Source organism: Perca flavescens, chromosome 21 (assembly GCF_004354835.1).
Source record: "Perca flavescens isolate YP-PL-M2 chromosome 21, PFLA_1.0, whole genome shotgun sequence".
NCBI lineage: Eukaryota > Metazoa > Chordata > Actinopteri > Perciformes > Percidae > Perca > Perca flavescens.
The window spans coordinates 18,079,493-18,094,133 of NC_041351.1; the positions used below are offsets into that span (position 1 = coordinate 18,079,493).

Genomic DNA, 14,641 nt, shown 5'->3' on the forward strand with positions numbered 1-14,641 from the left:
GGCGACTAGTTTGCTTTGCTGTTTGACTTTAAGTATTTGTGACATTGGTTTGTATTATATGTGTGTTTGTCGGGAGGGTAGAACTCCACGGACGAGAGATGGAAAAACATTGAAATGGAAGAGGTCCTTACCGCCACCACCACATATAAGTTCAATTTCACGGCGAGGCATTTACCTGCAGGTATACAGTACATTGGTTAGGTTGTAACTCAGCCATTTGCAGTGTTGGAACTGATTTTAGGGATCAAATTACGAACACTTAAAAACTGAAGTGGCTTCCAACTGTTTGAAATGTTTTGATTTTTAGGCAGGAGATTCTGACTGTGCCGACGACTTCCAATGCTACTTAGTGCGGTTCACAACCATTGCAATACAATTAAAGTACTAGTTTAACATTTTGAGAAATACATTTGTACGCTTACTTGCTGAGAGTTAAAAGGAGAAGATCAATCCCATTCTCTCTCTCACTCTATTGGCTGATGGTACAGCCAATAGCTAGTTAGCTTAGCATTAAGAATGGAGACAGGGGTAAACAGCTAGCCTGGCTCTGTCCAAAGATCTACCGGCATCTCTGAAGATGACTGATTAACATGTTTGTTTAATTTGTACAAAAAAAAAAATTATTTAACTTCACAGCAACTTCCTGGGTATTGCAGTAGGAAGTTACCACTTTGCAGCCAAGAAATAGTCACCCCTTAACAATTCATCATGTTGATTTTACACCCCCACACCCCCGCTTAATATGTGTCCCCCAAAGACCCATTCTGAGCAGTGGCGTAACGAGCCAACACCGGGCATTTAAGCAGGATTATCAAGGTGGGCCCCCCTACTACAGCACGTGATGACGGCGCAATGTCCACAAGGAGGCTACCGTGAATAGGACAGGACAGGATCATAGAGACACAGCATATAAGAGATGAGATGACAAAATCAGGAGTAGCCTACGCGCACCACAACAACAAAAAACACTGGTGTCATGAAAAAACACACAAGTGCAGTCCCTGCAGGATTTCGCAGCAGTTTTTTTAGATTGTTGCATTGAATGAATCAAATTTGAACATATGTGTCAGTGGCTTGTTGATCTTTAAATTTTTGTTAATTTCCTAAGCTGGCCTGGGACTCACATTAATACGTTTTGATAAAGTACTTATTGGACTTTAACTTATCATTGCACTTAAAATAACGAGCGTAGCTGTCCTCAATTTAGGTCATTGTGTCGTCTCATCTCCGGTTTTTCCTGCATCCACAGTGTGTGTGTGTGTGTGTTTGTGTGTGTGTGTGTCTGTCAGTTGCAGGGGGAACGGAGCAGCCCTGCCCGCTGCAGCGATCAGACAGGATTGAAACAGCCGCAGCTTTCAGCGACTTTATAGTGAAAAATCGTTTCAGCATACAGTGATGTTAAAATGTATACAGGTTGGCAGTATGGTCTCAAATGCTTTGCACGGTCTTTCGCTGTATGTTTTGTTGGTAAATGTGAGATGTTCACATGTGAAGAGAACGGTCTCTGAAACAAGGAAATTAATTTGACCCGTTCAACCAATCGGCTATCCTAACCTTAACCATTCGAGGTGAAATGCCTAACACCAACCAATCCAGGTGCTTCGTAGGGCGGGTCTTGGCATGGCAATAGTGGGATTCGTAATTTTGCGACCGGTTCTCACTCCCACTTGGTCAGTGGCCAAAAGCGATAGGGGGCCCCGGCTGTCAATCAATATCTTCCAGTCACGCGGGCCCCTGATTGGTAAGCACTGTTTACCCTGCTTACCAATAAATATGCATCTGATTCTGAGCAAGGAAAAACCCTGATTTCCAGTCTTTATGCTAAGGTGTTGGTGGTAGCTTCATATTTAGCGTACAGACATAAGAGTGATCATTTTCTTGTCAAACTTTTGGCAAGAAAGCGAATAAGCGTATTTCCCAAAATGTCGAACTATTGCTATACAGAATTTGTTTTCAAAATAAAATACCCTGATTTTTTTGAAGATAGACATTGCATGAAATTCCCAGTAATACCCAGGAAAACCACATGCTAACTAGACTTTTAGCAACGAGCAGCTCCACTGGAGGAGTTAGGGATTTGGAAGTCTTGCTCAAAAGCACATCAGCAGCAATAAGTGTCTCTCTTTTTCCCAAGATTTCCCCCTGCTGCTTTGTGGATTTGAACCAGGGAAGTTCCAACCCCACTTGACAGATATCAAATTAAACTGTGGTAGTTTAAATAGTAGGTAACTACAGTCTTTGGTTGAGAAAGTTATACAAACACATTTGTTTACCATGTACAAGACGTGCAGATTTTAAACAATATGCTGTATATGCAGTGATAGCACTTACAACCTTTGTATTAGATGGCGTTTCCAGGTAATTTGAAACCAAAAACTATGCTGCGTCAGTGCCAATAAACAGTTAGAGTGCCTTTCTCAAAGGTTATTACACCATATCATGCACTAAATCTCTGCCAGAAAACACAAAGCACTTACTAGAAACTCAAATGAACTAGTATGAGAAACAGTAAAACACGAGGGTTTGGGCAGCAAAGGTAGCAAAAACAACAGCGACTACCCCATGTTTCTCCTTCAAAGGGCGTTTGTTTGTAGTGGAGAGACTGAATGTTGCCATTCACATCGTCCATTTTTACCCGAGACAATATTTTATAGGCCCTTCAGAGAGGACCTTTCGCTTCCTTTTCCTGTGGTTTGGCCTGGGCTGAGCTGTCGGGAGAGGGGAACAGCCAAACCCAAATGTAGATGCTCAACTTGGCAGGCTCTCCACGGAGTGTCCTGACCAGACAAAAGCTGGGAGAGAAATACAGCCATTTATTTATATTCGCTGTGGTTTTGCGTGTTGCGTCCTAGACTTCCAGACCCCGGGTGGATATTCCGTCTGAGGACGAAGACAGATGGATGGCTTTCCATTGACATACTTAAAAGAAACCTTCAGGATTAATGTCAGATCCATATGTGTTAATCGAGAGTGAGGTTTTGATGTGTGGTCCACCCATCCCCCCCAACACCCTTCTTTCACTTTTAAAACAAAATGCTGTAGGTCTATCTTTCAGAACAGGTTATGGCTGAAGACACACTATCCTCCTGTTAATACTTGACATTTTGTACATGATGGTCTGTAATGACAGCAGCAGGGAAATGTATGAAATTTAAGCATTGTCAGAATCACCAGCTTAGACTCTTTTTTTCTATGGGGGATGACCTCACAGCTGTCAGCCAAGGTATGGAATCAATTTAGAAGAGCTCCCCTGAATTGCTTGAGAGTTCAGATTCGTCAAACTCCAGTACATCTGGGCAGTCCTCCACTTCAGTTTCATGTAGACTGTACTACTGGGGGGACTGTGAGTATATGAGAGGGCTAAGGATCGGGGTTTAAAACAAACATTCTTCCAAAAGAAACTGTGCTTGAGCCTCTCTGACTCACACCTAGGTACTGTTTCTATGTAGGAGAGCCCATAAATGAGTCAACCAAAGCTATTTCTATATAGGCTTAGAAGTTGGGAGGGGGGAGGGCTATATATGTTCACACACAAGCACACACATACACACACAGAGTGGCGGTGGCTAGCTAGACCTCTCTGGTCAGGAGCCGGTGCCAAAAGCAAGCCGAACAGTGGAACATTGGGAGTCTTGTGCCTGGTTTTGGAGCCTCTGGCTTTCTCCCGACCTTGCTTCAAAATACACTGCGGCTTCGAGGAACAGCACTCTCAGCAGTAGGGAGGCCAGGCATGGAAAATTTAGACGCAACAAGAAAGACGGAGGGGTAAAAAGAGGCAGGCGAAATTTATGTGCTCATCCACATTTGCGGCTGTGAGCGTTTTCTTAATGCTTTTAACACACTTACTGTAAAAAGGGAAGAGTTCCTCTCTGGGAAAAAAATTTTAATCTGAAAGTGAAAGAAAAAAAAAAACTGCACTGTAACAGTAGTTTGTGACTCTATCCAAACAATACCGGGATTATATGTTGTAATGTGATGACAAGTAACACAACCAGATGTTTGAAAATGTCAAGTTGTATCAAATTCATTTCTTTATCAAATGCATTTCTTTACAGAATATTTTACTTTAAGATCAAGAACTTGTTTGGATTATCAAAATACAAAGCAGAGAATCACAGGAAAGATTTAAACCATTACCTCTTAGTTAATGTGTTTGTATTACTCACTTGTTACTGTGTAAGCATGCTGATCCAGCAATTGTAAGCATGACACAGACTAGTTGCTCTGACCTGATCTCACCTGACACCAGAGGCATAATAACACCTTGTCTTGCTAATAGTGTGTGTTATCGCTGCTGTACCCTGTAATCTCTTCCCTTTCTGACGCTGGTAATGACTTGAAATATCAAACTGGCCTGCAGTGCTACAACCCATGCAAACACATGCAGACACAAATACTATGTCATACGGTCAGTGACACACACACACACACACACACACACACACACACACACACACACACACACACACACACACACACACACACACACACACGTATGTGCACAAACACACATACGGCAGACACGGCTTACATTGAGCTCACCTGAGCCAAAAGAGGCAACTTACTCTTTTGTTTTCATTTTCAGCCATTTTGCCTGCAACTGATCTTGTATTCTTTGTTGATCTGAAAGTAGACAAATAAGACTGAACCAACCCACACACTAATTCAGGATAACATAAAAAGTGGCTTTGGGTACCGCATGATATATCTTCTGTCTCTACTTTGAAAAATGCCCCCCTAAAAAGTCCCTGTCTCAGTTTTAGAGGGTGCTTTACAATGTGTGACTTATGTGCAATTGCTTTGAAAGTACACAGGTGGGAAGGCAGCCACATAAGAACAAGCAGGTATGGTTGAAGTACCATCAGAGGCCCATATCAAAGCCAGTGGAAACTTTTTATATATACCCCAGTGGAGACTTCTATTCTCCTTTCATCATTTTATTTGCTTGACTGGGAGAAATCACTGCGTTTTCTCTCTGTGAGACAAACAGAGGTAAGACTATGTCCCATACATTCAACAGAGCATATCTGACAGGATGTTTGATCAATTCTGTGTGGGCCCCATCCTGTCTCCATCAGTGCTAATCCCTCTGCTCTGATACACAAATTAGTACACAACCCCAGCATCCCTCCAGTGGAAAGATAAACAGTTTAATACCTGCAAGACCAGCCCACATTTCAAACATTAAAAATGGTATGAGAACATATATGAAGTAGGGCTGCACGATATGAGGAAAATATGCGATAAAGTTGTTGAATATCGCGATAACGATATTACTTGTGATAAATAGATATTAAAGTTTACTCAGTTCTGCTGCTTTCAATATTCTGCTAAAATACAATGCATTTCTTGTTGAATTTAAAAACAAATGAAAGGAAATCTTTTCCAACATTCTTTTATTGAACAAATTGAACATTGAATTGAATGTAAAAGGCAGCACTAAAAAAAGAATGACAGTTACATTTTAAAGTGCAGTTTTTTACTGATATGACTAACACAAAAAAAAAAATCTCTGAGTTTCTTTTTGGGATTAGTCGCAGCGTTTCGCGATATGGTTATTGCGCTACTTGATATTGCGATGACGATAAAAAAATGATATATTGTTCAGCCCTAATATGAAGTATATAGAACTACATTTTTTGGAAAAGTACTGCTGCTTTCCTTTCTCAGATGAGAGGATGAGTTATGCCTGAGGATCTGAAGTCAAACATGTTTTGTCTGTTACTCACTCACAGTTTACACCTTAACACACCTCAGCACACTTTGACACAGAGTGAGTTATAATGCAAGGGCACGCCTGTGGATGAGGGCGGCAGACACAAAAACTGGGCCCAGAGAGGGGAGAGAAGAAGCATGAGCGGAGGGCTGGAAGGTGGGATGGGGAAGAGGAAAAAGGAGGTGGTGGAGCGGGGGAGACATGAGGAGTGAGTGACTGAGTGAGTGAAGAGCTGAAGGAGGGTAAGAGAGGATGAAGGGAGGAAGGAGGAGGGGGATGGGGGTTGCTTCCTGTCGCCATTCCTGCCTGCCCACATAGACAGCCCGAGAAAGAAAGAGAGAAAGAGAATATCTGGGCGGACTGCCGGCCACATGACATTCTCTCTGGGTCCCTTGCTTTTCCTCCACGCCGAGTGATGTGCTCCCTCCCTCCCTTCCCGTTCCCTCCCCCTTCTCCCTCCCTTCCCCTGCCCTTCAAAGCTTCGACATGTCATCTCCCACCACAAAAACAGAGGTGGGAAGACTCGCTGGCGCTACCGCTGCCTCAGGGTGTCTGGCACTAAAGCTGCCTGCAAATACAGCAGGGAGAGGAGAAGGAGGAGGAGTGAAGAGACAGAGAGGGAGAGACACACAAGGAGGGAGGGAGGGAGGGAGGGAGGGAAGGAGGAAGAATGAAATAGACAGAAAACTCAAAAGAGAGAAACAGGGAGAAGCAGCGAGCAGGAAGGTGTGCATTAAACAGGACTCGTAAAGCCCCTGGCATCAAAGTGTGTGCGTGTGTGTGTGTGTGGAGACAGGAGCTGTTATTAAAGGTGGAGATGAGTCCCGTCTATCTTTTTTTAAGCGAAACTGCTGCAACCGCACTTTCTGCCTCTAATGTCTCTCTGTCTCACACACAGCAGCAGCTGACTGAAGTTTATGGAGAGGGATTGAGGGAAAACATTCTCAAACTATGGGGGTGAAGAGTTTCAGATGCAGAGCTGGGACACAGTTCTAGCTGTGTGGCCTGTCCCCACCATCAGAACCACAAAAACACAATGATACCCATAAAGGTTGAACAAATGGGATGAATTGGACCAAGCTTAATGTAAATTGTATGTAAACCACAAGCCCATGATTGTACATATCTTCTCTGATTCAAATGGTATTTTCTCTAGCATAATGTAGTATTTGTGACTGTAAATACATACCATGGACATCCGTTCCTCGTGAATAAACGATTCCAGACCAACTGTTTGCAGCTCGGATACCACGGAATTTGCAGATTGATTTAAGGAGCAATTATGCACTTGGCTTTTGAACCTCTGAGGCTTTGGGAATGAATTGGCGATTGGCTCCCCGACAAAGTAAGCACATCTGACCGAACGAGGCCTCGCCATAAACTGAGAGTGTCGAAGAAGCCACAAGAGCCCAGCAAACAAGAACATCACTAACAGGGCCAATAGTGGGCCTCCAGGGACCCGTGGGCTCTGACCTAAGAACCAACAGATGAGAACTGTAATGAGGCTGGGAAAACACAAGAAACAATCATACTGCGATTGAGGGATCCAACATATTGATGATGAAGGACTAAAACTTAAAGAGAAAATGTTGGACATTTTGGGAGATACTTATACAGTATATTCGCTTTGTTGCCGAGATTTAGATGAGAAGATTGATATTACTCATGTTTGTATGCAAAATATGAAGCTACAACCAGCAGCCGGGTTAGCTTAGCACAAAGACTGGAGACGGGGGAAACAGCTAGCCCGACTCTATTTAAGCCTCCGCCTGAGAGCAAATGGGGTATTCCCAAAATGCCAAACTATTCCTTTAAGCCAAACGATGTTTAGTTACAGCCATAAAACAGAGTATTAATAATGATCTCATTTGAATATAGGATAAATGTTTCACATGTTTCTCTCGCCGGACTGCTTTTCCTTTTTGTCCATTTCACTTTAATGAGAAACACGTGTGTGGAGAGAAGAAGGGTGAATTCCTGGATAGAAAAAAATAATACTTAACCCATGTGTTGTCTTCCCATCGATCACGCAACTTTTTAAAAAACATTTTGATATTCTTTCAACAATTGTCACTTTCGCCCCAAGTTTTTTGCAACTTTTTCTGATCTTTATGTCTGCGATTTTTTTCCTGCGCTTTTGAAGCTTTTTTTGACAATTTTGTCACTTTTTCAACGTTCTTATATCAATTATTTTCTTCAAATGCTAGTAAATTGAAAAGGGGGTGGATCAAACTTTATCAGTACATTTGGTCAAAAATGAATAAGGTAATACATATCTAAAGGTCAGCTAATGCAATACTTTGAAGTAAGATTCTAAAAAAAATATATACCAATACCAAAATATCAAACTAGAAAAAGGCCATGATGACACTATGACAAGCAATGAAAAAAATTCTTATTGAGAATTTGCCAAAACAATGTCCACTGTGTTGGACAGGAGGACATTATGGTATTTTACTGAGCATCTCCTCACAGTGGGCAGGTAACACTGAAACACCTCACAGAGATTTGGAATAACTTCAAAGCCAAGAATCAGCTGTGTGTTTGAGAAAGCTCCAGTGAACCTGACATCACCTCCAACAAAGCATGAACACTGCGATAAGACATCCACACGACCTGCCGACTTCTAAGTGTGCAAGTAAGCGGGGGGGAGGGGGGTGTGGGGGCTTTGTTATCTAACGGTGATGACAACCGCTCTTTACAGTATGCTTACACTGGAGCCCGCTCAGTGTGCCATCGAGCATGGCCAAGCACATCAAGTGGATGAGGGGGGGAAAAGCTGCTAAAATCAGGAAGACACCACGGTAACTGTAAGCACCGTGTTGTGCCGAAGTTGTGTTTATGAAGAGAATGTTACTCTCGCCGGACTGCTTTTCCTTTCTGTCCATTTCAAAATAATATGTTAACACGTGCTCTTTGGTGGATTATGTGTTTGCTGAATTACAGGAGATGCCGATTCAGAAAAGGTGGTGAATCTAACTTTATCAGCATACATTTGGTTGATAATTGGCGCTGCATTCTTATTTTCCTTGTTGTTATTTCCTTCTTCTTTTTTTAAACATGGTTTTGCTGATACAGACATCAGCTCAGAGCCAGCCTGTGCTGCCAGCGAGTGGATCATGACCTGATTTTATCTTCTTTTCAACTTAATTTGTTCACTCAATCCTTCTAGTGACCCAATCTTGCAATGTTAATGAAAGCAAAAGATAATTTTTGTGTCTGCCCCTGATTTGGATCCATTCCAAAAATCCGAAATAAATAAACCAACATACCAACAGACAAACCAAACAGAAACTAAACTTATTTGGCAGAGATGCAATGTTTTGAATAAAGTTTCTATAATAAGTAATTGTTTAATAACCGCCCAGTGGCAACTGATGATCGCGTGAGAAGCTAACATAACCTGTAATGCAACTTGGTACCATCATAAAAATATCAAACTAGAATAAGGCCATGATGAAACTAGGTCAAGCAATGAATACATTCTAATTGAGAATTTGCCAGACCAATTTCCACCACCTCAGAGAGATTTGCTTTGAACACAGGGCGCTCAAGGAAAATCGCATGCGAAGCTAACATAACCTGTAAGGCAACTGGGTACCAATGTGCAAATTTCAAAAAAGGAAAAAGGTCACGATGACACCATGACAAGCAATGGAAAAAAAAATGTATTGAGAATTTTGCCACAATAGTAACAGGCGAGGGGGGGGAATGCCTTTATTATTATCATCATCATCATCATCATCTAATAATGATGCATCCCCTCTTTACATTGCCTTTGCACTGGAGCCTGTGTGCCATCGAGCATGTCCAAACACTGCATTTCTGATATAGCGTTAGTGTGGTGTTCGGTGCCGAGATGCAAACACATAACCACGCAAAATACACTTCCATACTGCTTTTGGTTCATGACTGGTGCGCCAATCCCGTGACACCAGCCTGCCTCACACTGTTAGACACATAGAGACAGAATCCCCACAGTACCAGCCTGAAGTCCCCAGTCTGAGCATGCAAAGGCAGACAGTAATATTTCATTTTTATAGAGCCTTGAAGAGCCAAAATGTATGCTTCTCTGGAAAAACCACACTAAAGTGCCACAGGGCACCCAACGGGAAAAACAACTCGGGGAACAAGAGTTAGGATGCATTCGGGCAACAGTGAAAACTCCTATTATAATTTACAGTTGCATGTATACTCGGTTGTACCGCCTACCATTGAAAGGAAGGAGTCTTTGTCATACAATGTCTGATCTATTCCGGTGTTTTATCCTTCAACATGAAAACATCACAATTAAGATACATGGTTGTGATACATCTAAAAACAAATGTATATATATTTTTTTGTTTATAGCTTTACCTTTGCTTGTTCAGAAATTGTGCTGTAGATCTAGAATAATTAGCAGAGTAGAATCACTTCTTTGTGATAGTGCTGGGATTGCTGTTGATGTTTTTTTCCGACACTGAAAGTGTTTTATGGTTATTTACATCGTGGTCTGAGCAGATGTCATCACACACAGTCCCAACTTATTCTTGATTTATGCAAAACTAGCTTTTTACAGCAAACAAGGTTTTTTTTATTATCTTGTATTCATTTCACACAGTAAGAATGTTACCAGTTCACTGTGAGCAACAACAAATATCCAGATTTCTTTGTGGTGGTTAAAACACTGAATGCTGACACTTGAATGTTTCAAATTTAAAACTGACAAACCAATGAACAAATGAACCATAAAAATCAAAGAGAAATCATAATATGCGTCACATTGCCCCTGACAAAGGCAGTACTTGCACATTATTTCTTTTTTTTTTATGTCAGCCAAGTATAAAGACAACAAATTGATCATGAGGACTTTAAAGTCCCCGTATAACATATATCCAGTGAGGCGGAGGGCAACATTTTGGTAGCAATGCAGGTTTTGGTGCTTTGATTTTATCTGTTAGACAACACTGCCACCTGCAGGATGAGATGTAACCTGTCACAAACCTTTGACAAGGCTAGAGTAGGTACAATCTACAATCTGATACCAAAAAATAAAAATAAAAAATACTGAAACTCATTGGGGAAAGAATAAATGCACGGGTGAAAGGTAGTTCAGGACGTTTACAAAAGGCCATTTTCTGATTGACCGAAGCATCTTAAGGTCATTTAAAGTTGTATCTATAAAAAGGTAACATCAGTTGAGTATTGTTATGCGCCTTAAAATATGTTTAAGTTAAACTCCTAGATACAGATAAACAAAAAATAAAGAGAATAAATAGTAACATGTATTTACTGTATATTTACATAGCACAGTGGCTACCCATTGTCACTTTTATTTACTTTACTGACCAGCTCCAGCAGAGCCCACGTCATCATTACATTACTACATTATTCATTACATGTCAATGCGACATATGATTGCTATATATGTCATACGCCTAGGGTTGGGCATCGTTTGGATATTAACGATTCCGATTCCGATTCCAATTCCGATTCTTCCTTTCGATTCCGATTCTTTGAGGGGTGGAGTTGAAACGGGTCACATGCTTATTTCACAAATAAGAGGAAAGTAGTTTTTTTTAACAGGGCTTTTTCAATGTAAAATAAAGCCACACTAGAGCACCACTTACTGTGCTCCATGGTTGCAACACAACAAGCGCCTGGCCGCTACGGAAACCAAAACTTGCACGTGTTAAATTTGGAACCCATGATCAGATTTGAAATCTTCCAAACGATTCCAAAAAAGAAACAATTCCAATGGAATTGTAATTTTTGAAACGATTCCAAATAGGAATCGGTTCTCGATGCCCAACCCTACATACACCTCTGGAGCAACTAGGGGTTAAGTGTCTTGCTCAGGGACACATTGGCTAATGTATTGCAGTGGGACTCGAACCCAGATCTCCCACACCAAAGGCATGTGTCATATCCACTGCCAGCCACCCCCAGTCTCAGTGAATGGACTCATTTGTCAGTGTTACGATGGACCCAGATTGTGTAGAGATAGCAGGTTTAACAGCCAGCCTTGAAGCCGCTCTGTCAGGCTATGGGCTGATGATATCAAGCCTCTAGTCTCAACTCACCGATGTGCAGCATCTGTGGGGTTGGACTCATCTGATAACACAGTATCTGTCAATAGGAGATTATGACCCTCAGCGCTAACAATGAGTCGTCCTCGATCATCTTGTGTCATTTATCTGTACGTACCTGTATCTTCTTTTAGATAAGGAATACATAAAAAAAAAAATGTAGTTCATTCAAAGACTGATTAATGTAACAGTTCTATAAGAAAAGCAGTGAGTCTTGTGAATTGACAATATGGTGGCATTTACTAACCGCCATATAAAAAGCAGTTATTTGCAGGACTGACATGAAGAGAAAATTTATGGTTTTTATTACTTCAGACAGAAAAGAAATGATGCACAGATACTGTGTAGGCATTGTCCAATTACCATGCCTGCTGATGATAACTGTATTTGCATTTCAGCAGAGGTGGAAAGAGTAGATGAATATTGTACTCAAGTAAAAGTACTGCTGCGTCAAAGGAATTTTACTCAAGTAAAAAATAAAATGACTTGTGTAAAATGTAGGCTACTTAAATAAAAAGTAGGTCCGTTAAAATGCGCTCTGAGTAAACAAAGGGAAGTGGGTGTTATGATGATATATGACACTACTGTTAAATCAAAAAAACATTCAGGCTACAAAATAAAAATGCATTAAATGTCAACGTATACACACAAGTGGAACAACATCAACAACAATTCAATTTATATAGACGTCCCTTTGCAGCCTGTGCATACAACTGATTACCAATTCTAAATAAATAAAAATGCCTTCCTGTGTAGCCTATAATTAATCAGAAAAGATGATCATATAAAAAGAGTTATGGACACCACGGCGGGTACAAACAATTAAGCTACATAAATTAGCCTCATATACTTATAGAATCAACAGCAGAACAAAACATCGCCAAGACAAACGACATGTATAAACAAACAGCCCATAAACACAGCAAAGCAGAGGGTGCTTAGCTTTTAAACCACACACGCGAGCGCGGCGCGCGCACACACACACACACACACACACACACACACACACACACACACACACACACACACACACACACACACACACACAAGGTGGTGGTTGTTGAGCTTAGTGAGTTTGTTGTACTCACCTGTCTGAACGTCGTCAAAGAGAAGTGGAGAAGTGGCCTCCTTTCTGCTCTTTTATTCTCAAGGCATAATATAACATCCGTCCCAGTGTAACCAGTCCATTCTGGTCCCAGTGGGGCTTCTTCTTCAAACATTTGGAGCTGAACGAGGCTCTGCGGTCACACACACAGCAGGAAGGCCTCAGACCTCACCGAAGGTAAAAGTTCCTCAATGAAGCAGAAGTCAACACTGGAGGGTCCACCATGAACTTCAGCATTTAGCATTTAGCCAGACCCAAAATGCACCTGTTGGCGATGCAACATAGTGGGTGTGTTTGATTTGGGTCACTTAGCGTGCTAGCTAGCTGGGTGTTGCATTAAATCAGTGATTAGTGTATGCACTTTTTTTAAACTATGTCGAGGTACAGTAATGCTAACCATGGACGTAGGCTACTCTTGAATTTTATTGCGTTGTTGTTCATTGACACTGTTCTGTCTATGTTCTAACCCCGCACAGCTCTACAGTAGAAGCCGCCAGTGAACCATGGCTGTATTATATAAAGATAACGCCATGAACGTACTCTTAATACGTCCATGAACGTACACTCTGAACTTTGTTTGCATCTCTTCCGGAGCGTCAGCCGGGTGTCTGCAGCGCTGCCCTCTTGCGGCTGCAGACACACCCGCAGCTTCTGCTCTATGAATCTGCAGAGCAGCTGCTGATTTAATCTTCTTTCTTTTTTTCCATTCTCACACAGTTGATCATTTTCATGTAACTTTTGTTTTTACTCCGTAACGGATGCGATAATTACCAATTATTACAAAATACTCAAAATAGTAAAAAAAAATAAACAACATAAACATTGTTACAGTAATGCGAGTAACTGTAATTTCTTACTTAGACCGCTGCGGTTTAGTGGCAATAACAGAGACAATAGCCACAGCTGTATTAGAGCGTCGAGACAATGAGAATTAAAAGTCTGTAAATCCATGAAAGATGTTTGGACACTATTGATCGATAGATAAGATAAATCTGAGGATTTCCATTTCAAACCTTCATCAAAGGGATACTCCAGCTATTGAGTAGCCTATAGCACTTTATCAAACATCAAGATAGGGGACTCACAAGAGACATCCTTTTAAAAAGGATCAAGCAGAGCTGCCAAGCTATCCTGACTTGTATGGGTGGTGTCCCAGCATTATGCTTCCTATACTTCGATTCAAGAGAATATTTCTTAAGTACGTCTCTACCTGCTAAATGCCAAGTACTTTTAAACTCCACACCCTAAGTTTGTAATGCAGTCCATTTTTGGGGAGCCCAGGTCGTCAGCCATAAATCACAACATCCCTGGTTTGTGTCCGCCTGGGGACCTTTGCTGCGTGTCAGTCCCAAAATCTCCCCTAATTTCCTGTTATCTCTCTACTACCAGGTATCCAATAAAGGCATAAAAATCCCCATGAAATAATTAAAAACATTTGTAGCAGTCCTCCTCATAATGAGTAAACTGAACTTTGTGTCTAAACCGGACTTGACGATGTTAACGTTGTCTAAGTCAACATTTCAAAACCATACTCAGACTGAGGATTGTCTTTTATGGTCTTAATTAAGAATTGTATGGCAGCCGGGGATAGGAGATTTCCTCAATAAAAAACAATAACAATGCGTTACAGTGACGCATGATGTCGTCTCTGTGGATGAGTCTCTCCCGGTGAAAATGAAGCACAGTTGATCTCTTCAAACATGCATGCTCCAAAGATGTATGAAAAGAGATTATACTTTGAACTTTGTCAGA

General features: G+C 41.3%; 1 protein-coding gene across 1 annotated transcript in view; it reads right to left on the reverse strand.

Annotated features, from left to right (window-relative positions):
* The window catches only part of dlx4b (distal-less homeobox 4b), a 71,663-nt gene extending 58,184 nt beyond the window's left edge, over window positions 1-13,479 (reverse strand). The window contains exon 1 of the transcript XR_003691278.1: window positions 12,873-13,479. The gene's annotated coding sequence lies outside the window, so the exon portion shown is untranslated. The remainder of the gene's footprint in view (window positions 1-12,872) is intronic.
* Between the last annotated feature and the right edge of the window lie 1,162 nt (window positions 13,480-14,641).